The sequence below is a fragment of the Ammospiza caudacuta genome, chromosome 2, assembly GCF_027887145.1.
Source record: "Ammospiza caudacuta isolate bAmmCau1 chromosome 2, bAmmCau1.pri, whole genome shotgun sequence".
Classification (NCBI taxonomy): domain Eukaryota; kingdom Metazoa; phylum Chordata; class Aves; order Passeriformes; family Passerellidae; genus Ammospiza; species Ammospiza caudacuta.
The window spans coordinates 118,510,820-118,534,545 of record NC_080594.1 but is presented as its reverse complement, the minus strand read 5'-3'; the positions used below and the strand labels follow the sequence as shown (position 1 = coordinate 118,534,545).

General features: G+C 47.4%; 1 protein-coding gene across 1 annotated transcript in view; it reads right to left on the bottom strand.

The window, feature by feature from the left end:
* Positions 1-19,023, bottom strand: part of ERG (ETS transcription factor ERG) — a 150,242-nt gene extending 131,219 nt beyond the window's left edge. Inside the window, exon 1 of the mRNA XM_058823029.1 lies at positions 18,837-19,023. The gene's annotated coding sequence lies outside the window, so the exon portion shown is untranslated. The remainder of the gene's footprint in view (positions 1-18,836) is intronic.
* Between the last annotated feature and the right edge of the window lie 4,703 nt (positions 19,024-23,726).

Sequence of the window (23,726 nt, the reverse complement as noted above, 5' to 3'; positions counted from 1 at the left end):
TTTATAGACTTTTAAAAGTGAGAGTAGATTGGAGGATGAAAGTGCTACCTCTCTAATGACACTGGACAAACCAACAGTCCAATAAATTTCTCATCCTCCAGAGAGGAATGTAAAAACAATTATTATTTACGTAAAAGTGTGTGAGATACTCCATTACAAACATCAGAAGGCTTAGAAGAACTTGGAAGAACAGGATGACACCACCACCATGTGCTGGGGCTGTCACCAGCAGGTTCAGCTGAAATTTGCCTGGGCAAGGCAAGGACTTGAGCGGGACAGGAGCAAAAGGCCTCAAGTTACACCAGCAAAGGTTTAGATTGGATATTAGGAAACAAAATTCTTCACTGAAAAGGTGGTCAGGTATGGGAACAGGATGGTGGAACAACCATCCCTGTAAGTGTTCAGCAAGGCAGTGGAGCTGGCACTTGGGTTTTGCAGTGCTGGGTTAGCAGATGGACTTGATCTTGGAGATCTTTAGAATCATAGGATAATCAAGGTTTGATAAAAACCAACCTTAGCCAACCTTAATTATCCCATGATTCTAAGGCTGATGGATCAATAAAGCTGGATCTCAAGTGAATTCCTGGTCCAGCCTCTATGTTACTTTGGTGTGAGACATGAATGGCTTTAAGCTGACAGAGAGTAGGGTTAGTTTGGATATTAAGAAAAAATTCTTCCCTGTGAGGGTGAGGCCCTGGCACAGGGTGCCCAGAGCAGCTGTGGCTGCCCTGGGATCCCTGGCAGTGCCCAAGGCCAGGCTGGACACTGGGGCTGGAGCAGCCTGGGACAGTGGGAGGTGTCCCAGCCATGGCAGGGGTGGAATTGGATGATTTTTAAGGTCCCTTCCAACCCAAACCATTCCATGATTCCATAACAAGCAGCATTTGCTTCTTCTAGGATGTCTCTTAGCAGTCCTTTTCCCTTTTGCAAATACCTCTAAAATTATACACAACCAGTATCTTAAATTAATCTTCCTGCCACCATGCTCTGGAGATGGAAAAGTCCCTTCCTGACTGTCACACACCATCCTGGTGTGACAGGAATTTAACAATTCAGACAGATTTGTTAAAACATCACCAGTTATCCAAGCAGGAAGTACAAGCAGTGCTTTGTGGAGGTACAAGATAGCCACAGGTGCCTACAGATTATCCAAATCTGTGATTTGGCCAGGAATTTTTCAAGGTTAACAACAACAAGCCTAGCAAAGAAACAAAACAAAAAGTTATTATTTCTTGTAGTGTTTTAGGCTCCAGTTTTCCTCACAGATTCGTGAATCTATTTCAATCTCAGTAACAAAGGGATTTCAAACACAGATATCTCTCTGTCCAAAGACCAAGGCACCTACACCTTACTCACATGATAAATCCACTTTTTGTGAGAAATTTATCTATTAGTTGCTTCAGTAAATCTTAGGAAGAAAAATACCAAGAGAAGAGGTCATTTATACTCAGAGTAAAATAGGAAATTTTAGTGAGACTATATTTAAAATGAATACTCTTTCATAAGAATTTGATTAGCAGAAGTTGCCCTCAAGAAAATCAGCACCACAGCTAAATAATGTATTTGTGATTGAACAAGAATGAAAGAATATTCAGATAATCTGAGACATTTTCAGCTTACACAGAGGTGTGTTAGCTCTATTAACACAGTGCTTTTAGACAGAATTATATAAAAAAATATTTTAAACTGTTAATATTTTAGTGGTGAAATCAGAACAACATTTTTCCTTATCTACAGCATAGCAAGCTTTTCTCTCACAAACATTTTGACCAAAGAATAAATTGCAGATGTCTTTTTTTCAACCCAAAAAAATCCCCAAAAGAAGCAAAAAAACCAACCCAACAACAAAAAAAAAAAAACCTCCAACGTTTGAGCTACTAAAAGGTAGAAAATAACCAGGGAGAATTATGACCAAATGCCAGATATTAAAAAGTTCTCCACATGTGGCACAGAAAGAAACAGCCAATTCACTGCAATTGTCTGCTTAACAAGTTGAGCCTCTCTCCAACTGGTAGCAATCAGGCAGGACACTAGAGCGGGCAGGAAATCTAAAATTAGGTTTTACTACCTATAATGGAGGATTTATGGGATAATTTAATTGGCAGTCTTGGGACTGAAACCCATAGTGGGGGAACAAAAACATCTTTCTGGATATACTCCCTGAACCCTTCCTGGAGTGGGCTGAACAATAAAAAGTACTGGGGAAATAACCTGGAGATGTAATATCCCCTTTCCTCGTGCAAAGCAAGTGGTGCATGACAACATTTGTGGGTGTGTGGGGTTCAGCAGAGGCAGAAGGCAGTCCTGCACTGATGCAAAATGATTTTTCTTCTTTTTAGGAGAAGAACTGAGTTGCTTCATGTAGCGAGATGTGCCTGTAAGGACATGAGAGATGATGAAGAGACCCAGATAAAGAGCAGGCTGGAAATCAAGGCTGTAAGGGCATGAAAGCACAGCCCCAACACTTTTTGGTTGTGGCAGATTAAACCCAGCCCTGTCCTCACCATCCCTGGCCATCCCCAAGATTTGCTGAGCCCCTGTGGCCCTTCTGTGCTGACACAAACCTTTTAAAGCCAAACCTCAGGGATGTCAGCAGCACTTTCTTGCCTTTCTCTGCTTTGAAAGGGTTAACACCCATTCTGTGCAGCTGGACAGGGGTAACAGGATCCCCTGCTCCATCCCCAGGGGTGTCAGCTCTTGCTGCTGATGCCTTTGCCTGGCTCGTTGCATGTATCATTTATGGGATGGGTTTGGGGGTTCAGGGAGAGCAGCAAGGACATGTCACACTGTCTCTGAGGAAGGGGGATGTGCTCCCAGGTGCTGCTGGCAGGGGATTCCTGGTCATTTCGCTGTCAATTCCTCAAAAGCCATGTATCCCAAACTCCATATCTGACTGGGATGCAGGGAACAGACTGACATGGGAATGAGGGAGCAGCAGCCCCAGCAACCCCTGACAGAGCCCATCTCCTGACTCTGCAGTGCCACCACCAAATCCACCCACAAACTCACCATCCCCTGCTGAGATTCCTTCTTGGTTTGTTCTCCCCATGTCTCAAATCCAGCAGTTTAAGAAAGGCTGTCACTCCTCTCTACTCCCAACTCCCAGAGCCAAGGCCTGCCCATTCCAAAGTTTTCCTTGTAATGGCATCTCCACTGCAGACCTTTGAGGCCGTTAAGGGATTTGACAAAAGCCTGCAGCTTTAAAACACATGCACAATCATCCTCTCATCCGTGGTGACAAGTTTGAGAGGATGACAGAGGAGTATGTTTAGTGTTATTACCTCTGGCGTGTCACTGGCAGTGCCAAAAGGAAATGTAAACAATCAAGTCAGTGTAACAACCCCTGATTATTATTCTTACAACAGCCCTGACATCAAGTTATAAGCTATCACAAATTAAAAAATGCATTCCCATTTATTTCAGAAAGCTACACACAGGAAAACGCTGAAAAAAAAATCAAGGCTGTCTCAAGAACTTCTCTCTCAGCACATTTCAAACTTGATTGGTGTGACATGAAAAAGTCCCAGAAACAATGGAAAATGAACTAATTTCAAAAATCACCTTTTGGAGAAGCTCTGCTGATAAATCTGCTGATAAATCTAAATCTGCAGTGAAATCAGTCAGGTAGTTTGGAAACCAACCCACTGAGAAGGCTACAGCAATTTTAAAAAGAAGGTGTTTAAATAAATCCAAGTGTGGCAGTTTCAAGATTGGGCTCAGGTTTTTTCCCCTCTTCCACCTTTTGAATATCAACCATCCTTCATTTCTTGCTTTTCATACAGTTCCTCTCATCTTTTTTTCTGGTGATGTAAATAAGAAAAGTGCCATTGCCATCAACAGGGAGAAGTTTTTGCATATTTTAAGCCACTCATGCTCCTCCACTAAAAGGACCACCACACCCCCTAACAAAGACCTATCATTGCTATCTCTAAGATGCTCTTGAAATGTCAAATTAGGATCTTTCCATGATCCTGAAAAGTGTCCTTTCTCATAGATCAATTTACTTTCTAGTTCAAATTATATTTGACCTTTATATTTGAAATGTTCCTTCTACAAACTTCCCTTTTTATTTTCCCCTGGCTTACATTTTCTTCCTTTGGGGATAACATAATTACATTGACATAAAGAAGAAAACCTTTGTGTCTTAAATATTGCCTCTCTGTTGCCTGAACTTAAAATATGTGAAAAGTTTATAGACCTTGACAGATCCAGGGTGTGGTACAACACACTCTCCTTCATGCAATGCAGCCTCCATCTGCAAGTGAGTTGCCTTTTCATGGAAATACTATTCAGAGAGCATTTCCATAAAAATTCACCCTGGCAGGGCTCTGTTTCTCTTGTCATTGGCCCAGCTGTGTTCCTGCCTTGATTGAGTTCTCATTTTGAATAAGGCACAGCAGTCATTTCCATGGGGGGAGCTGGGGGAACTTTCCATCCTTACGTAAGAGCAAAGCCTGTGGTCGCTGCAGCGGGGCTGCAGGAGGCAGCAGTAAAACCCAGGGCAAGTTGGATTTACAGCCAGAGATAGTCTGAGAACACACTGCAGCCTCCTCCTGGCCTCCTTTTTAGCTCCTTACCAAAGACAAGGAGTGCAGCACACCCAGGGCAGTTGGATTTACAGCCAGAGATAGTCTGAGAACACATCTCAGCCTCCTCCTGGCCTCCTTTTTAGCTCCTTACTAAAGACCAGGAGTGCAGGAAGCTGAATCCCAAGCCTTGCTCTGCCCAGACCAAACACCAGGTTTACTTGGCGGTTGGTACAAGATGATCTTTAAGGTTCCTTCCAACTCCACTCATTCATTCTGTGATTGTCAAAGTCCTGTCTGAGGTCATCACAAGGCCCCACACATTGAGCAGCAGACAGGGCCCAGGTCCCTGCCATGGCAGAGGGTGGAACTGGGTGATTTTTAAGGTCCCTTCCAACCCAAACCATTCCCAGAGGAGGAAGAGATGCAGAAGAAGAAGGAACCATCCTTAAAGAAGAGATCACCTGTCCCAGGTGGCCAAATTAAACAACATCCCACTGTCACTGCTCCTCAGCCACTGATTCCCAGCAGTGCCCTGAGGCACCGAGTGCCTTCCACATCCAGCACCTTTCATTCCCTCCATCAGCAAGCCAAGCTGGGACTGAAATTCCACCATTTGCCAAAGAATTCCCTAGTCCTGCAGCAGGAAACTCATTCATTCCCTCTTGTAGGATTGATGGGGGTTGCACGGTCGGGATGGATGGAGACAAGAGATCTCTGCAGCCAGGGCTGGGAACTTGTGGTTTATTGCAAAGGGCCTGGGTGCAGGGCCCTGCTGGGAGCTGCAGCCACAGCTCAGAGCAGGCCCAAGAGAAGAGAGGGGGAGAGAGGATGAGAGGGTGAGAGAGTAAAAGCATCAGAGAGTAAAAAGGGTAAGAGCTAAGAGACAAGAGGTAAGAGTGCTAAGTTCCCATTACAATACAATAAATCATCTTCTATGTTGAATATTCTGATTCACACTAACCAATCTAGTACAATATACAAATCCTACAGCATTTCCATACAGCCTATAAGAATCACTACATTACCATACTGTGTTACATTTTAAACCCTGAAAACTCCTCTTTGGGCCCCTTCTGCCAAGCTGTAGGGTCTGCTCTGACCCTTGGGCCTGCAGGCAGAGGGTGTTGTTTCATCAAAAGGGGATTACCCTCAGCCGGCCACACCGTTGTTTTCTCATTGTTCAGTAACTAAGGGATCTCAAAGCTTGCTTTCATTTCAATCTCGCTTATAGTTTCTATATTCTCAAAATCTTTTGCCAGAAATCATATTTATAAGGCTTTCCTGTTTCATCTTCCCGAACACCCTCTGTCCTTGGATGAAGAATTGTGTCTCCAGCAAGGCCACTGCAGGAAGGATCCCAAGATGGCCTCATGTACCCACTGAGCCCAGGGCCACTATGAGTAAAACACAAATTCAGCTTTCCCCATGCAGACGGGGATACCAAAGCAAGGCAGATGCTGCTCCTGCACTGCTCCCAGCAGGTGGATGAGCCAATGTCCCACCGTGGCACCAAGGCAAGGACACCCAGTGCTGGGGCTCACACATCACCACACTCTCCTGCGTTCAAAAGGCATTTTGAGCACGCTTCCCAAGCACAAATACTGAATTGTTGTTTTAAATTATGGGGTTTGTATTTTTCCTGAAGCGTTGGCCCTGCGCTGAGGCTGAAAATGGACAGTCTGCGGTCGCTTTTGCGAAGCTGTTTTTATCCTCTCAGAACCAAAGTGGTAAACCACTAATGGCATGAGCATTTTTCTCATTATCAGTTACAATGTTAATGACTCTTATTTAAGCAAGCAATATTTTAAAACCTTTCAGCCTTGCTTGTTCACTTATTAGACCTCAGACTGTTTATTGTGTCTTCTCTTAAGAGAGTTCTTTTATGATGTTAAAGGGAGGAGGCCATTTCAAGACCAGGCTGCAATTTGCATCAGTAAACACTTTAGGAACATGTTGCTCCAGTATCTTAAAACTGACTCATTTTCAAAATCCCTTGCCTGAAGGATCAGTGCACTCTGGTACTCAGGTCTAACTGTAAATAGCTAAATGTTCAAACAAAATCAGGGTCTAGCAGCTGAAGCAAAAGCAGGTTTCAACCCCAGCATTGGGATCAAACTCTGCCTTGTAACCTTGTACAAAATACTCAGCCCACTCTTAGAAAACATTCACAGAAACAAAGTGAAATTTCAAATTTATTTGCCTTAACCCTCCATCTCCAGGAGTCCAGAGCCACCCACACAGACGAGTACAGGTCATAGAGGTTATTTCCACACCAGGATCATAAGGGACTTTTGTTGGCTTCCCCGTTTTTTACAAGCCCCATCTCAACAGTGACATGGAGAAAAACAAAAGCATCATCACAGCTACCTAAGGGCACTCATGGAGAAGTGTGGAATGAGAATGGGCTGGAATGAGAATGGGCAACTTTAGGAAGGGTAGAAAGCCAAGCACAAAGGCTGTGGCAGCCAAAAAATCAGAGCACATTCATAAAACAACAGCCCAACGTTTTGAAAAGTATCAAACAAAGTGGTTGCCAAAGGGTTGCTGTCATCTCCAGGAAAAGCAAGCATGCCACAGATATTTCCTGTGCACGCTGATCCTGGGGGAGCAGTAGAAGTGGGTTATTACACAGGCCTACTCTCAGTGTTCTCACTTTCACAACACACACGAGCGTTTCCTCACTGCATCCATTCTTGCTCGAAGCCATTGGTGGGCAGCATACCTAACTCAGCTTTTGTTGAAGTTCTTATGTTCTTCCCAGGTAATTGGCCCGACGGGACTTTAATCTAAATGGAGTGTGTCTTTGTAGGGACCTTGCAGAGGTATTTTGAATGTTTAATGGTCTCCTGAATTACTGCTTTCCTCCCACTGAGAAGGAAATGGGCTCACCGCCGTCCGCTTCCCCGTAGCATTCATTACCTCTGGAAACACGGATGTGTAACAGCATCCCTCAGCCCATCCCATGCAGCAAAAGCACATGGGAGAACAGGCAAATATTCATCCTCCTGAGCACTAAAGGACTTGCTCCACGTGGATGTGGCCAAGTGTGGCAGTCGTATTTTCTGAAAAATCCCTTCGCCCAGGATTTTTCTCTGGGGAAGCTGAGAAGCCTCAGAGAAAAAGGAAAACAAATTCTTATCTCATTTGCTCCTCCTGTGTTGTTCTCCCATGTGGAATGTGTTTGGAGATTGTTTATCCAACAGGTGATTGTTTTGTTGGTTTCATGTGAATTGTTTTGACTTAATGACCAACCAGGGCCAAGCTGTGTCAGGACTCTGGAAAAGAATCACGAGTTTTCATTATTTTCTTTTTAGCCTTCTGTAAGTATCCTTTCTGTATTCTTTCGTATAGTTTAGTTTAGTATTCTTTAATATAGTATAGTATCTTAAAATAATATCATATAGTATTTTGATTATAATATAGTATCTTTAATTCTTTAATATAATATAGTATCTTAAAAAAATAAATTACCCTTCTAAGAATATGGAATCAGATTCATCATTCCTCCCTTCGTCTGGGAACCCCGCAAATACAAGAGCCAAGCAAAGGTTTCCCCCACATGCAATTATTCAGAGTTCACCTGTCTGGGCTCGCCCCAGGAGGGAGAGGGAATTGGATCCCAGCACAGCTCAGGGTGACACGGGCACGTACCTGGCAGCGGTGTGGGAATGGGGATCTGCCTCTCTGGGGTTATTTGTTGCCTTTCCTGTGCAGCCCTTTCTCAGACCACGTCTTAATGTCTTCCAGACCCCCAGCAGCCCTTACACCATATGTGGAGTGAGAGCACCGTGGAGTAACTGGTTAATGAGTTATTATTCTCACAGCCTGCTCCCCTTAGGAGCTGGTACACATCTTAGTGCTTGCCAGCAGCACAGTGGAGAACCAGCTCTCAACTGCTGTCAATACCTAATTCAAAACCCTTGTAATTACAGCACTACAATAGTAACATTTAGTTCACCTGGAAGCCAAGTGCCTCATTCATTCCCTCTGTCTCTGGAGTGTCCAGCAGGAGCAGGGCAGGGATTGTCCCTCTGTGCTGAGGGCCCTCCAGGGCTGGGCCCAGTTCTGCTCCTGCAGGAGAGCCCTGGAGGGGCTGGAGCGTGTCCAGGGCAGGGAACGGAGCTGGGCAGGGGCTGGAGCCCCAGGAGGGGCTGAGGGAGCTGGAAGGGGCTGGGGCTGGAGCAAAGGAGGCTCAGGGGCCCTTGTGGCTCTGCACAAGTCCCTGCCAGGAGGGCACAGCCGGGGGGGTCGGGCTCTGCTCCAGGGAACAGGGACAGGAGCAGAGGGAACAGCCTCAGACTGGGAAATGTATTCAAAATTTATTCAAGGAAAGTGTTGTTAAGCATTGGAAGGGACTGCCCAGCGAGGTTTGGAGTCCCCATCCCTGCAGGTGTCACCTGGAGGTGGCACTCAGAGCTCTGGGCTGGTGACAAGGTGGGCATCGGTCAGTTTGGACTTGATGGTTTTGGAGGTTTCTCACCTTAATGATTCTGTGTTTCTGCAGCACAGAAAATTCTAAACCAGGTCTCCTCAAACACTGGAGTTGAAAGTTTCCCTTCAGACAACACAAGTGGAGCTGAGCAGGGAGGGGCATCCCCAGGGCCGTTCAGTGCAGGGTTAGTGACAATCCCGTGTGTCCCACAAGCCTGCTGGGCTTTTCCTCCCTTTTCCTGCCTGTTGAGATCACCTGACTTGCATCAAGAGAAAGAGACAATATTAGAGGTGATGTGCTTTGGCTGTAAATGTCATCATATCCCAAACGCCTTTCAAATTTAAACCAGAAAATAGAGGATTCCGCAGCAAGAGGAAGCTACTGGGTCCAGCAAGGAATTAAGACAGTAGACCTTGACAGAAAATCTTCACTGACTCCTGCCTGCCAAGGGACTGGGAGGAGGCCAGAGATGGAGCAGGAGGGAGTTGTGAGATCTGCAGGCCTATGACCCATGTCTCCTCCTGTATGAAAGATGAGCCCACACAGAGAAAGTGGAAATCCTCTGAGCTCATACAAGGGAAATTTTATCAAGAGAAAAAAGCAGTGGTTGTTTCCTGTGCGAAAAAAATGGTGCCTTTAAATGCTGTAGTGACTTGGGGGAATTAAGGCTTTAGGAAATCAGCAGTGAGAACACTTCCAAGGCTTTCCAGCCCCAGAAGAATCATGAGGAAGAAACCCTTCAGCTGAAGAGCTTTGCCCCTGTGAAAGCCAGTAGAGACACTTCAGCCACTCCAGCAAGGACAAGATTTCATCTACTGAACAGAAATTCAGAGTTTTCAAACTCTTTCACGGGTTATTCTGGAACAGAGGAGGAAGAGGAATTTAAGGGGTGCTGCTCTTTTTCCATGTAAAACCAAGTGAAAGTGGTAAATATGTTAAAAAGGGTTTGTTGTTTTACTTTTCAAGAGAGCAATGCTCCAAAGGAGAACAACAGGACTGTCAAACACCCAGGAGCACATGTGGTCTGATCACACCACTGGTTTTGAGTTTCCCTGCACCAGCCAGGCTCCAGCTTCCTACCAAACCATTAAAAACGAGAAAGAGACGAGAAGAGTTCAAAAATTCACTATCACCTACTTAGCCGGGAGTGACATTTTGTGCCTTGCTAATCCTTTCCAAGGAATGCAGATGAGGGATCTGCTTGGACTGGGCTCCATCAGCCTCCCCAGGAGCTGGAGGGGCCCTGGGCTCACCAGTGTGGGGGATAACTCGTCCCTCATGTGAGGGACAACCAGGCTGGGGCTCTGCTTGCCAGCGATGATTTGTTTCCTCGCAGGTCCATAAACACGGATTACGTCAGTGTGGTTTCAGGCTCATTTTTAGCAGAGGCCACTCAGTCCAAGAGGAATTAGAGGCAGTGGTCAAACAGAGCCTCTCCATGCTCCAGACAAGCCCACTGATCCCAGCCTGCTCCTGCAGGCCCACGAGGATGTCAGAATTCACAGGCGGAATTCATCCAAGCGCAACAGGCAGGAACGAGGGATCGCGCTTTTCCACCGCAAACGGTAAAACTATCCAAGCCCAAATCCCCCTCCCCACGAATTTCAAATGCCTTCTTTCTGCTCTTCCTGGTGTTAAACACATGTTGCATTTGCCTCACAAAACGTGCAGGGTTTGTCTGGTTCCGAGGCAGGGCTGGAGTGCGGCAAACGGCCGCGCTCTCGCTGCCGGTCCTGCCTTCCAAAAGAAGCGCCAGAGAAAGGATTCTATTTCTGTAAGAGTTTAAAGGGCAGGCTCAGAAAAGTGACTATGTAAAAATGGCACCTTTTCATCCAGCAGATCTGTTCCCAGTGAGTATTCTGAGTCATGTCTGCTTACTTTAGTGACCAAAATAGATTTTTAGTACTTCTCACTCCTCTCTAGTCCTGCGGAACCAACACAGCAGAGAGGAAGTTATTTAAATCCTATCTTGGACCAAAACCTGTCATGATGAGCTCAAAAGGCAGAAGGGAGGGCTGGATGTGGGGTGGCTGAGGGGGCAGTGCCCCACCCCAGTGCCACAAATGGCACATCACACAGGGAGGTGTCAGCCCAGAGGGACAGGAGTGCAGGACAGCCCAAAATTCCCTTCAGCTCGGCTCCTGCATCCTCCAACAACCTGATCCTGACCCCCCATCCCACATTCCTGCTCTGCAGACAGACCACAGGCCGAGCTCCCTGGGCTCACATTTGGTTACAACTCTGTCTCCTGTAAACTGTCATGGAAATCACGAGCAAATAACAAACACGGAGCTCGCCCCTCCTTCCCCAGTGGCTCCATGCAGGGCTGCTCTGGCTGCAGCTCAGCTGTGCTGCTTGCAGGGACCACGGACAGCAGGGGACCAAAAACTGCCCCTGACACGTAAAAACCTCATGGCCTGTCCAAAGTGAGCCTTCCAAAGTTGTGCTTCGAGAGATTAAAGTGTAGACCTAAGGCTGTCATCTATACAGTTAGACCAGCCTAAAAAAAAATCACTTTAAATGGTTATTACCATTTCCTTCATGAACAGAACAGACTCCTAAGAGAAGGCATCAGCATTTATCCATTCCTTATGGATAATTCCTTATGTCTTATTCTGAAGCTGAAATGATGGCTAATGCTTTCTTACTCAGTTTTTCAAGGAAGTTAAGAGAGCAGTGCAGAAAGCATAAAAAGGTTTTCTGTTGCTATTTCTAATGTTTCTATTTCTAAACAAAAAGGAAGCTTGACAGTAAAAATTAATGTTATGTTTACTTAAAATTAAACTTTAAAATTATAAATAAGCAATAATAATAATTTCCACTCAGACTGTATTATTTGTCTGGTTTCTCTGCTATATTTTACTTACATTTTTTCCTTCAGTCTCCCTAAGATCAGCTGCTGGAAGGCCTGGATTTGTCTCTGGATGCAGAATTCAGGGCAGCCACGTAAAAGCCAAAATACCCAGTCCTGCAACCCTAATCCTACCCAAGCTGCTGGACCATCTTCTGCACCTTCAGCGCCTTTCCCAAACGAGCATCACTGTCTCACACTGGCAAGATTACCCTGTCCTCTGGCCAGGCTGGAATTTACACAACTGCTGCCAGCCAGATCCTGGATTTTTGGATGGCTACAGCGAGCTGAGGTGAATCCTACCCTCCCAAAGCCATTTTTCAGTCTCATCACTTAGAACTGAGGCCAGGTTCAGGTTTCTGCAAGCTCTTCATTTCAAGAGGGTGATGAAAAATGCTCTGCTGAAATGAAGCCTTGGAGGTGCCTACAAAAGACAGTGCCCTCGGTGGTGTCAGGATGTTGACACACATATTGGTGACAGATGATTTGGCTGCTCTTGCTTGCAAGAGATACAGAGGCTGCTACAGACTGTTTGCTATAAATACATAAAAATACCAAAGAACTTATAAATGCAGAGAAAAAAGCACCAGCCCTGATTGCCAGCTTCACATCCTGGGCAAATGTAATGAAATTTAAGAAAAGGCACAAGATAGCGACCAGGACTGAACTAGATCTTGATTTGATATTAAATCCTTTATCTTATCTTAATGTGGTAATAAACCTTCCTTTTTTTTTCCTTTTCCAAACCTGGTTTTAATGCAATTTTTTGCACAAGCCTATGTATAAAAAAACCCCTTCTATAAGTCTTTGAAGAGCCAACTACAATCAGAACAATCAATGGAACAGCAACAGCAGTTCTTTAGAGAAATGATGGAGAACTTTTCCCATGTCTGCTTTGCAAGTCCTGCAGGTCAGCTGCTTTTCCAAGCAGATTTTTGAGCTTAGTCTCAGTGCATGCTGCAATGCAACATCTTTATGTTACTTTAGTAGTTAATCCTTTGTGTATAATTTGTGAACTCTATAGAGAGCAGTCCGTTTTATAAACAGAATTTTAAACCACCAGGTTTAAATTTATTGCAGGGTTTATTCAGAACTGACAAAGCCTCCTTAGAAAACGGAATTTTGCTAAGAAGCCTTTCCTTCTGCATAACTACAAGACTTCCTTCTGTATAAAACTCTTTTCTACTTACACAGAAAATATAAACCATAAAATTGTCTGATTGCTATTTTTTTCTTGTTTAATTTACAGAAAGAGATACATTGTGCAGTTTTCTAAATCCCTGATTTTACATGCACATTTAATTGCATTAAAATCTCTCACTGCATGCATTAACACAATTAAGTATTAAAATATAAGTGATTCGTTGAAAGATTTTTTCAGTCAAATCAGGTAAAATACACCATGTATATCCATACTTGAGAAGCTAAAACAAATGTAATCAACTCAATGCAAAAATTATGGAAGTGGGAAGCCCACATGCCTTAAAAATTAGAAGAAATCAATCAGATTTCACAAAACATTTTGTTGTAAGTTGTCTACAGGGCAGCAAAAGCTGCTCCTCCTAAGCCAATGCTCCCAGAACCAGAAAAATGGAACAACCTGAAAATCTGATAAATCAATGCATGTTTTAACAGCACGATAGTAGCAAAAATTTAAAAAAAAATTTAAAAATAAAAAAGAAAGCAAACTCTTACCAACCACTTGTAGCAGACAGTAAAAAGCAGGAGGAAAAGATGCTAATTCAGCAGGCAGTGCATTTGGGATGATGGAAGAGAAACGTTCCCCTGACAACTCCCACCTGCATGGCCTCCCTGTGTGCCTGAGCCCGGCCAGGGCTGTGACCTGCTCTGCTCGGGGCAGAGCTGAGTGCTGGCCACAGGCAGCATTCCCAAATTCCCAGACTCTGCAGCATTCCCAGTTCCCAGACCCTACAGAATTCCCAACTCCTAGCCCCTGTGGCATTCCCAATACCCAGTTCATGCAAAATTCCCCATTACCAGACCCTCCAGCATTCCCAGTTCCCAGACCCTGCAGCATTCTCAACTCCCAACCCATGCAGCATTTTCAATTTCCAACCCCACAGCATTCCAAACTCTCAGCCCGTGCAGCATTTTCAATTTCCAGCCTGTGCAGAATTCCCCATTCCTAGACCCTGCAGAATTCCCAACTCTCAGACCCCTCAGCATTCCCAGTTCCCAGACCCAAACTCCCAGTATTCCCAACTCCCAGACCCTGCAGTATTCCCAACTCCCAGACCCTACAGCATTCCCAGCTTCCAGTCCATGCAGCATTTTCAATTTCCAGACCTTTCAGCATTCCCAGTTCCCAGACCCCATAGTATTCCCAACTCCCAGACCCCATAGTATTCCCAACTCCCAGTCCCTGCAGAATTCCCCATTCCCAGACACCACAGCATTCATTCCCAATTCCCAACCCCTACAGCACTCCCGATTCCCTCCAGCATTCCCAACTCCCCACTCCTGCAGCATTCCCAGATCCCAGTCCCTGCACCGTTCCCAGCCCCCAGCCCCTGCAGCATTTTCAGTTTCCAGATCCCACAGCATTCCCAGTTCCCAATCCCTCCAGCATTCCCAATTCCCAGCCTGTGCAGCCCTGCAGCATTTCCAACTTCCAGCCCATGCAGAATTCCCAGTTCCCAGCCCCTGCAGCCCCAACACCTTCGCTCTGCCCCATCCATCCCCACACCCCAGATTCTCTCCAGCCGCGGCGGCCCTGGTGCGATCTCGGTCAGGGCTCTCCCCCGCTGCCGTTCCTTTGCAAGGTGAAAAGCAAGAGCAACCCAGACTGTTTCAGGCTGTTCCATTAGGGACCCCCTGGAGAACCTGGGTGTCTGACAGAGCTGATTGGAACCACATTTATTCAAGGAGGTTTTTGCTGAACCGGCCTCGTGCCGTGCTCATCATCCCCCACGGCCGGCCTTGCTCTCCCCAATCAGCGCTAATTAGCTGGGGGGGTTCCCAGCTGCAGGCAAATTCAGGAGGACTGAAACACAACTGAAGGTGATATTTGTTGGCAGGAGAAGCACCTGGAAGAGGCAGCAGCTTTGGAATATCCCAGCAATGCTGCCAAGTGCCTGAGCAGGAGCACGGCATCGTCCTGAAGGCTGGAAGCAACGCTGCTGCCAAGACCCCTTAATGAGCACCTGGGTGTTGTATCATGTGTTAAATATTAAAATGAATCAACACAGAAGGCCTCAAAGCAAAACCAAACCCTCACCTGTGCACAGCAACCATTCCCCAACCCATTGTGGTCAGCCAGAGTTGTGTGGCTACAGCTCGAGGCCCTGGGGTTTCAACCATCCCCTCTCAAGGCTGGTTGTACCTCCAGCTAAAATGAAAACATGTGTTTATTGTTTTTTCTTTGGGCAGACGATTAATATTTATGTGATGCATTATCAAACAAAAATAACTATGTATTTTGTTCCTGGAATAATGTTTTTTGTTGGAATGAAGCTGTGCCAAGGAGGGGTTGCAGCTGATGCAAGCAGCGTGCAAGGACAATCCACTCACCAGGGCAGCTTTCTAATGGAAAAAGGGGCATTTCTGAGCCAGGGTAAGATGAGGAAAATAATTGCTGTGGTGGAATCTCACACTCCACTCACAAGGAAAATTGTCACCCAGGGCAGCAGGAGATCCTCCTGCCACAGCAGTGCAGGAAAAGCAGGCGTGTTGTAAATCCATTCATGCTCACTTTAGATCAAGTCTCATTTTTACACAAAAATCCCTCACTGCACACATTTTACTTTTGATAAATCGCTGATTAACGAGGACATCTACTCTGTTCACAGCAGAATAAACTCTTTGGGTTTCATTGTGAAATTGCTGTTTCTTGAATTCAATTAACCCCTCCAGATTACACACAGACCACTGAATATAAATAGAAGAGGTTAAAATGCAGTTTAAATATAACAGATACAGCCACAACTCCATATTTAGATATACCCTTTAATTTTTTCCTATTGCCTGCTTTTTACTTACATTTAAATTTAGCAAAGTAATTTTAGACTGCCACTTTTCTACCTACACTGCTTAACTACACTGTGAAGGGAATATATTAGATTAGATACCACTATCTTCCAAAATGACAAATCGATACAAATTTTTTGGACTCAAACCTTCAGCCAAAAAGACAAAATGCTTGATTTTCCTGGGAAACTTGTGTGTCAGAAAGGGCAGAACCACCCTGGGAAGTAAAAAATATTCCAGTGGCAGTGAGAGCAGCCAGTTGTGGGTTTAATGAGAAGCAGTGTGGTGTTATCGCACAAAAGGTAATTCTTCCAACCCAAGACAAACAACATTATAATTCAGGCTGAAAATATCTTTACCCTGCGTGAACTTTTTTCTTTTTCTTCTTTTTTTTTTTTTTTTTAAACAGAAGCATTTTAAATCAACAGTATAGGAAAAATGCCATACAAAGCATACACTAATCCCTGGCATCCCTTCCCAGCTGCACAGAAAAGCAGCGGGCAGCTTTAGGCACTCAGGGCTAAGCCTGCCCTGCTGACCTCAGATGATATGGATCAGGCCCAAAGGGCCCTTTCCAACCTTACCCCCTGTCAACAACTTCCACCTCGAGTTTGGGCCACAGATTTCCACAGAGCTGCTCACATGATTCAAACAAGTACAGTTTTACCCTTACGGCTGCCTTTTCCTGAAAAAAAAATAACTACTCACTTAAAAGAACATTACAAGCTTGCTGATAGTGGAACTAAACCCTGATGCTATGGATATTCAAGGGAAAAGGTTTGTTTTGACCCAACCATTTCAAATGATTTTGTTGTTACCTGCTTGTAACTCCTGGAGCATTTAGTAAAGCACAGGCGAGGAAAGGAAATGTAACATGTAATGTTTTCGGGCTACCAGATGCCACCAGCACCTCAAAAGCTTCTCACATTTTGAGAAGATTTTTCATCCTCACAGGAGGAGGAACTGCTGTGTGCAGGGATCACAGCAAAGCCATCAAAATTCAGCCCTGTGCAGAGGGAGAGCAGTGCCATGAGCCTCACGCTGCGATAGCAAAGCACTGGGGGTTTGCAGAAGGAGCAGTGGGGAAGGATTTGCCTCATCAGCAGCCAGGTATTCTGTTCACGGGGTGTTGTTCAAACCAACGGGACTGCCACAGCCATGCCAGGGTTTTCTGTTTGTTTACACAGCCCTGTGCATGCACAGAAAATAAACTTCCCACAGCAGAGCAGGTAGCAAAGACATTTTCACAGGGCAGGCTCTTGTGCAGAATTGTCATTTGAACACCGACAACAGCAGGGTCCAAACTGGTGCTCCAGACAGAAAAGGACCAACAAAGCAGCATCCTTGTGATGAGAGACACAGCTCCCAGGTCTGCAACAATCTGGGATTTCAGCTCGTGGTGTCCATCATTGTGAGTCCTCACTGGACTCACACACCCAGATTATTTAGTGCCTTACAAAGAGCTCAAATTCATTTAAAAGAGAGAACCCCACAGGCACTTCTGCTTAAAAACCATAAGGAGAACATGCTTAACATACATGTCTATTAGAATCTATTTCTAAGAACCAAATGCTACAGAAATGACAATCCAAAGGGAGCAACACCTCAGGAGCAAAAAGTCCGACTAATCACACCTCGGACTTATCCTGACAGATCATTTATAAAATTCCTGTAACGTGTAACTCTATCCAGTACTATATGACTTGTTTAACTTTGGGACTAAATTGTGGGAGGTGGGGACAGATGCTGTTCAAAGCTCTAAACCCTGAAATGTTTTTGGAGCTGGTGGATTTTTTTCTTGCAAACTTTTTCAAAGAATTTGCCATTGTTTGCCCACATATGCATATGAAAGAGAAAACAAGGACTGATGTTGCTATTCCAATGTAGCATATCTTTGTTTTTATAAATGCCCCTTAAGAAATAGACCAGGCAATCAACATAAAGATATATTGTCCCTTATGAGGTATGGCTTGGTTTGTTCATGCCTTTACTTATTTACTTCTAATTGGGAAACTATCAAATAATCTATTTCTTTTCCTTGATTTTCCTGTCAGTTCAGGTGTGCCTGAAATCCCACACCTGATATAGGTATCCTGACAAAAGTTTACATTTCATACCTCAGTGAGAAGCTGTCTCTGCCTGCTTCACTTCTTTCAGAGAAACCAGGGAAGTGCTCAAAGGGTTAAACCAAAGGAATGTGACATTTCTCCATGTGCAGTTCATAGACCTATCCTGGTTTTCCTAATGGACTCAAAATTACATGGGCAGAACGGGGCAGAATGTAATTTCCAAACTCTAACTTCAGAACAGAGCTAATTCACAGAACGACACTTAGAATACAAATAAAAAACTTCATTAAAGAACGAGCCATTTCCTCACACCGTGGGCTCTCAGCGAAGGCAGCAATGAATGGAAGTTTATGTTAGCCAGAACTTGCAACTCCAGCTTTTGTAAATACAATTACGTGCACTCCAAACTCCTCAGCGAAGTCATCTGGACACCAAAACTGAGCCCCGCGTATGCCTTACTGTGAAAAGCACCAAACCCAACCACGACTCCCCTCAGCCACGTAGGTAATTGAAGCTTTTCCTACGTGCAAGAGCTGCCCGGCTTTTGAAAAGCCATAGCGCTATTAATTAATTGAATGATGAATTGCTGAAAGAATTACAAACGCACCAACTATTACGATCCAGAGCGGGGGAAAGTGATGGCGAGGGGGAAGGCGATATCACTTCTACCCGAAGCCAAAGGGCAAATTAATCCTTCAAAACTTAGAGAACTCGGGCACGCTCCGCGCAGAGGGGGCACGGTCCCCGCAGAGGGGGCACGGTCCCCGCAAAGGATGCGCGGCTGCGGCTGCCGAACCCTCGGGGCTGCCCCGCTGCAGCCAGGGGACACCCGGCCGGTCCCTGTGCCGCCCTCGGGGTCACCGAGCCCCGCCTGGTCCCTGTCCTGTCCGGTCCCTCGCCCATCTCCCGCCCCGACGGCCGGCGCTGCGCTGGCCGCCCCACGGCAGCCCCGAAGGGAAAGCACTTACCGGGCTGGGCCGGGGTCACTCCGGGCTCCCGGGGAGGGGGGACGGGGCGGGCCGGGCCGGGGGAAGGCAGCGGCCGCCAGCGGCGGGAGCTCGGCAGGGAGTGAGGCGGCGGGCAGGGGACGGCGGCGTTGCCGACTGCGGTGAGTCACTTCAGTCGGGACGGGCTCAGCCCATCGCGCTGGCCCCCGGCTCCGGGCGCCTCTTCCTCTCTCTCCAATCGCCGAGCGCGGCCGCCGCCGCCGCTCCCGGCGCTGCCCGGCTCCCCCGCCGCCGTCGGGGCGGCCCCGCGCCCGGGGCGCTGCGGGACCCCCGCCCCCGGTGCCCGCGTCCTCCCCCGGGGGGGCGGGAGGGGCCGGGCGGAGCTGGAGGTGAGCGGGACCCGCGGGGGGAGGACGCGGCCGAGCCCGGCCCGGCCCGGCGGGGAACGGCAGCGAGAACAAGCGCGCGGTTGTGGCGGGGACCCGACGTGAATCGCAGGCTGGTCCCTGAACCAGGTGGCAGAGGGAGGAATAACGGGATGGAATAACGGGATGGAATAACGGGATGCTCGGGAATAAAAGGGGAGCGAGGTGAAGAAGGGGGGGAAAGCAGAGGAGGCTGGTCCGGCAGAAACTGCAACCCCATCTCCCAGGGGTGATGGAGAGGGGACCCATCCCGTCCGCACTCACCTCGCACGGAGGAAAGCCAGGGAGAAGCGGGCGGTGCGCCCCGTCCTGTCCCTCTCCCTGTTCCCTATCCCTGTCCCTTGTCCCCGTCCCTCCCGCCGGCGGCCCCGGGGCTCCTTCCTTACCGGGGCTCCGCTCGTCCCCGCCGCCGCCTCGCCCCGACCTTCCCCGGGCACGCCTCGGCCCCCGCCGGGCATCGCCCGCCGCTCTCCGCCCGCGGTCCGCGCCCGGCACCGCCGTCCGCAGCACAAAACCCAGTAGTCCCTTAATTAAAAATAATAATTAAAAAAAAATATAAAAAAATTAATTAAAAGCGTCTCAGTTTTTAAAGCAGAACTACATAATGTATTAATTGGTTGCTATTAGCATGCAGTTTTATTGAGCATAGCACACAGAAGTCTGATTGTAAGCGAGGAGTGTTTTCAATGAAAGTGGAGTTATTTTAGCTGCAGACATGTTTACATTTCTGTGGTTTAGTCTATAACTTTCTCTTTTTCTTGCTTCAGAATTCTGCTCCATGAAGCAAAGCCCTTAGCTCCCAGACATTCCAAAAAGTCTGCCAAAATAATAGGGGGGGGGAGAGGAGAAAAAAAGGGAGAAGGAATAAAAAAAAAAAACACACACAGAGACCCCCAAGTCTGGGTCAGGCTCAGGGCTGGGTATGGGCAGAGTGAGTATACCCCCTCCTCACTCTCCCTCTCCAGTTAAAAAGCCTTCAGGGCTCCATTTCCTGTTTTTAAGGAAAAAATAAAGCGGGTCTAGGACTGATTTTAGACACTGCCTAGACCAGGGCTGGTGGGTGCCGAGGACCTTTAACTCTCTCGGTGCCAAAGAGTACCTGCTAGCACACATCCAGGCAACCCCACACCTCGTTCCCTTGAGACAGCCTCAGCAGAAAGATGGGCTTTTCACCCCAAAGTGTGAGGTTTTGGGTGACTAAGAACCCAAAGATGCCAAGTGACCACCTAGTGCTTGAATGAGCAGAGTGAAGAGATAAAATACCCCAAAAGTGGCACTGAGTGCCCTCTGCTACTGCAGCACCCACCTATGGAGATCTCCTGGAGCCACTTCTCAGTGTTGGGGACAGTGTTGTCACCACCCCACCTTCCCCTGGATGGGCAGCGTCACTCGTGTGGCCCTCAGCGAGTGGGCGTGAAAACAACCCGAGCTCCTGGACGTTAAATCCGCAGCTTTGGAAAATCAAAACGGAGCAGCTCAGCTAAAATTAGGAGCGCTCGGTAGTGAATGAGGCACGAAAGTCGTGGACGCCTCCCCACAAAAACTCCCAAGTCAAGTTTTCCACTCCAGGGCTTGGGAGGGTGTGATAGGAATAGAAAGAGGAGTGTTCAGAATAAAGCACCCCTGTAATGAAGGGTTGTGTCTGCAGGGAAGGGATGAGGAGAGGTGGCAGGACAGGGGATGCTGATGCAGTGCCAGCAGCCACACAGGGCACCCTGTCCCAGTCCTGCCCCTCTGCCCTGGGAGGGAAAATCCTTGGATTTGCAATCACCAGGTGAGGCAGCGCAGGAAAATTCACAGTGGTGTTTCTTGGCCCCCTGGCTCCCAACATTTGCCTCCCAACCTCATCCAAAGCATTTTTATGTGTGTGTCCCCTCCCCAGACTTTTTTATTTTTACATGCCAGATGACTCCTGTATATTTGGACCTCTCGCTTTTGAAGAAGCCAGAAAGCATTATGATTTCCCAATGCTTAAAAAAGAAAAGAAAACACCTTTCCCCCAAGATGTTTTATATTAATTTAAGTATCGGTTCCTGGTTCATGTCAGCCCCTTTCACAATGAAATGTCCTGCGTGGGCTGTCACACCTGCTAAATATAATCCTCTCATTCTTTTGATATTCTGCAAAGGGCCTTTAAAGGTTCACATCCTCCAGTCTGGAGGTTTAATTGCTTCATCTCGGATTTTTAAGAAGCCTTATAAATTTCTGATTTTGGTGGATTTCAAAGGGGCAGGGGGAGGGATGGGAGAGGGATGTGAGGGTGATGCTGAGCACTGCCCTGACACTGCAGGTCTTGTAGAAGCTCTGACCCTCCAGCCCGTCCCACAGCTTCTGCTCTTTGGGGCAGACAACTTGAGCTGGTTTTATGAGTTACCAATGAGTTAAATATGAAAATAGTAGCCTATTTCACTATGGTAAATGCTCACCAGGGAGGAAATCATAGATTCGATTTTATAGAAGGTAATGGAGTGAGATTACCCACCTAATGTACTTAACTCTTCAGAGAACATAAATCCAGCAGGAGACAGCCCCAAACCAGTTGATCCCCAAAACCAACTGCAGCTAGCTGCAGTTTCATCCTTACGAGGTGCTGGTGGCACCAGCTCTGCCCAGTGGAGCTGTGGTTAAAAACTCCTGGTCCAGAGCAGTGTGGTGCTTGCAGACTCCAGCAAGGATGTTCCTGGAGCCAGAAAATGCCTGGCAGGGTGGGAACAGGAGGGCTGAGGGCGAAATCGTGCACCCCAAATCTTTGTATGCTGCACACAGCAGCTCTAGGTAACACAGATTCTCTGAAGTGTGATGTATAATTCCTGTAAAATGAGATAAAACAGCAGAGAGAGGGACACTGAGTGTGCTGACAGCTTCGTGCTGCACCCAGAGGTGGCTGCAGGAACGGTACCCATGGCAGGGCCCCCAAAATGCTTTGTTTGCAGCAAAGCCAGTGGGGTCGTGTCCAGCTCTCAGTGAGTTCCCATGGCTCCATCTCCTGCATCAGCTTCAGAGTTCTCCCAGGGCACTCCAGAGGGCACTTCAGAGAGCTTCAGGCACTCCCAGGGGCCGGGGACAGGCTGGAAGCCCCACCAGTGACCAGCACAGAGGACAGCTGGGCTCCCAAATGGAAAGCCCAAAAACCCCAATCTTCTGGCCTTTCAAGCCCTACCTGAGTGACTAAAATACTCAGCCAGAGCTCCTGCAGAATGCAAGCAGTGGGAACACGAGGTAGGAAAGGGTTGTGCTCACCTGGGGCTGGGCTCTTGCTCCAGCAGCACTGACACACCCAGAGCACACAGCCTCGAGCTGCACCAGGGGAAATACAGGGTGGAGAGCAGGGAAAAGGTTTCTCCAGCCAGGGTGAGAAAGTTCTGGAATGGCTGCCCGGGGAGGTGGTGGAGTCCCCATGCCTGGGTGTGTTTAACAAAGCCTGGATGTGGCACTGGGGGCCAGGGTTCAGTTGGGCTGTTGGGGCTGGGCTGGACTCGATGGTCTTGGAGGTCTCTTCCAACCTGGTCATTCTGGGAATTCTGGGAATTGCTCTGCACAACTCCCTGAAGGAGGGGCACTGAGGGGAGGTTGGGCTCTGCTGCCATGTCCAAGGGAAAGAAGGAGAGGAAATGGCCTCAAATTTAGGAAGGGCCTTGGGACACTGAGCACATCCAGAGGGGACAATGAGGCTGGAGAGGGGCTGGGAACACAAACCCTGTGAGGAAGCCCTGAGGGAGCTGGGGGTGCTCAGCCTGGAGAAAAGGAGACTCAGGGCTGCCCCCATCACTCTGCACAGCTCCTGAAAGGTGCCTGTGCTCACCTGGGGCTGGGCTCTTGCTCCAGCAGCACTGACACACCCAGAGCACACAGCCTCGAGCTGCACCAAGGGAAATACAGGGTGGAGAGCAGGGAAAAGGTTTTTCCAGCCAGGGTGAGAAAGTTCTGGAATGGCTGCCCGGGGAGGTGGTGGAGTCCCCATGCCTGGGTGTGTTTAACAAAGCCTGGATGTGGCACTGGGGGCCAGGGTTCAGCTGAGGGGTTGGGGCTTGGCTGGACTCGATGGTCTTGAAGGTCTCTCCCAACCCAGGGTTTCTGTGAATTCTGTGAGGCTGGAGCATTCCTTGCTGTGCCACCTTCCTGCCACCAGCCCCAGCTGCCATGGCCCTGCAGCTCAGTTGCTCTGTCACAGCAGTTGTCCCCAGAGCTGACCCCAGTGTTGGTGCAGGGACAAGGTCCACCCCAAAGGCTCATTCCTGGAGCTTTCTCTCAGCAGGAAATTTCAGAGCAGGTGTCTTTGAGTGCTGCCTCTTGCTCAGGAGTGTGTGGGGAAAGAAAAAAAAGTGGTCACATCATTTTCCATCTCTTTAAACACAGTTTTCAAAATGCAATTTCGAAACAAGCAATATAAATCAACAAATTGTCACATCTGGATCAAGAAAAAAATCACGTATTTCTTCCAGAGCCGTGGAAGAAACACATTTAGGAACTGGTGCAGCCTCAGATA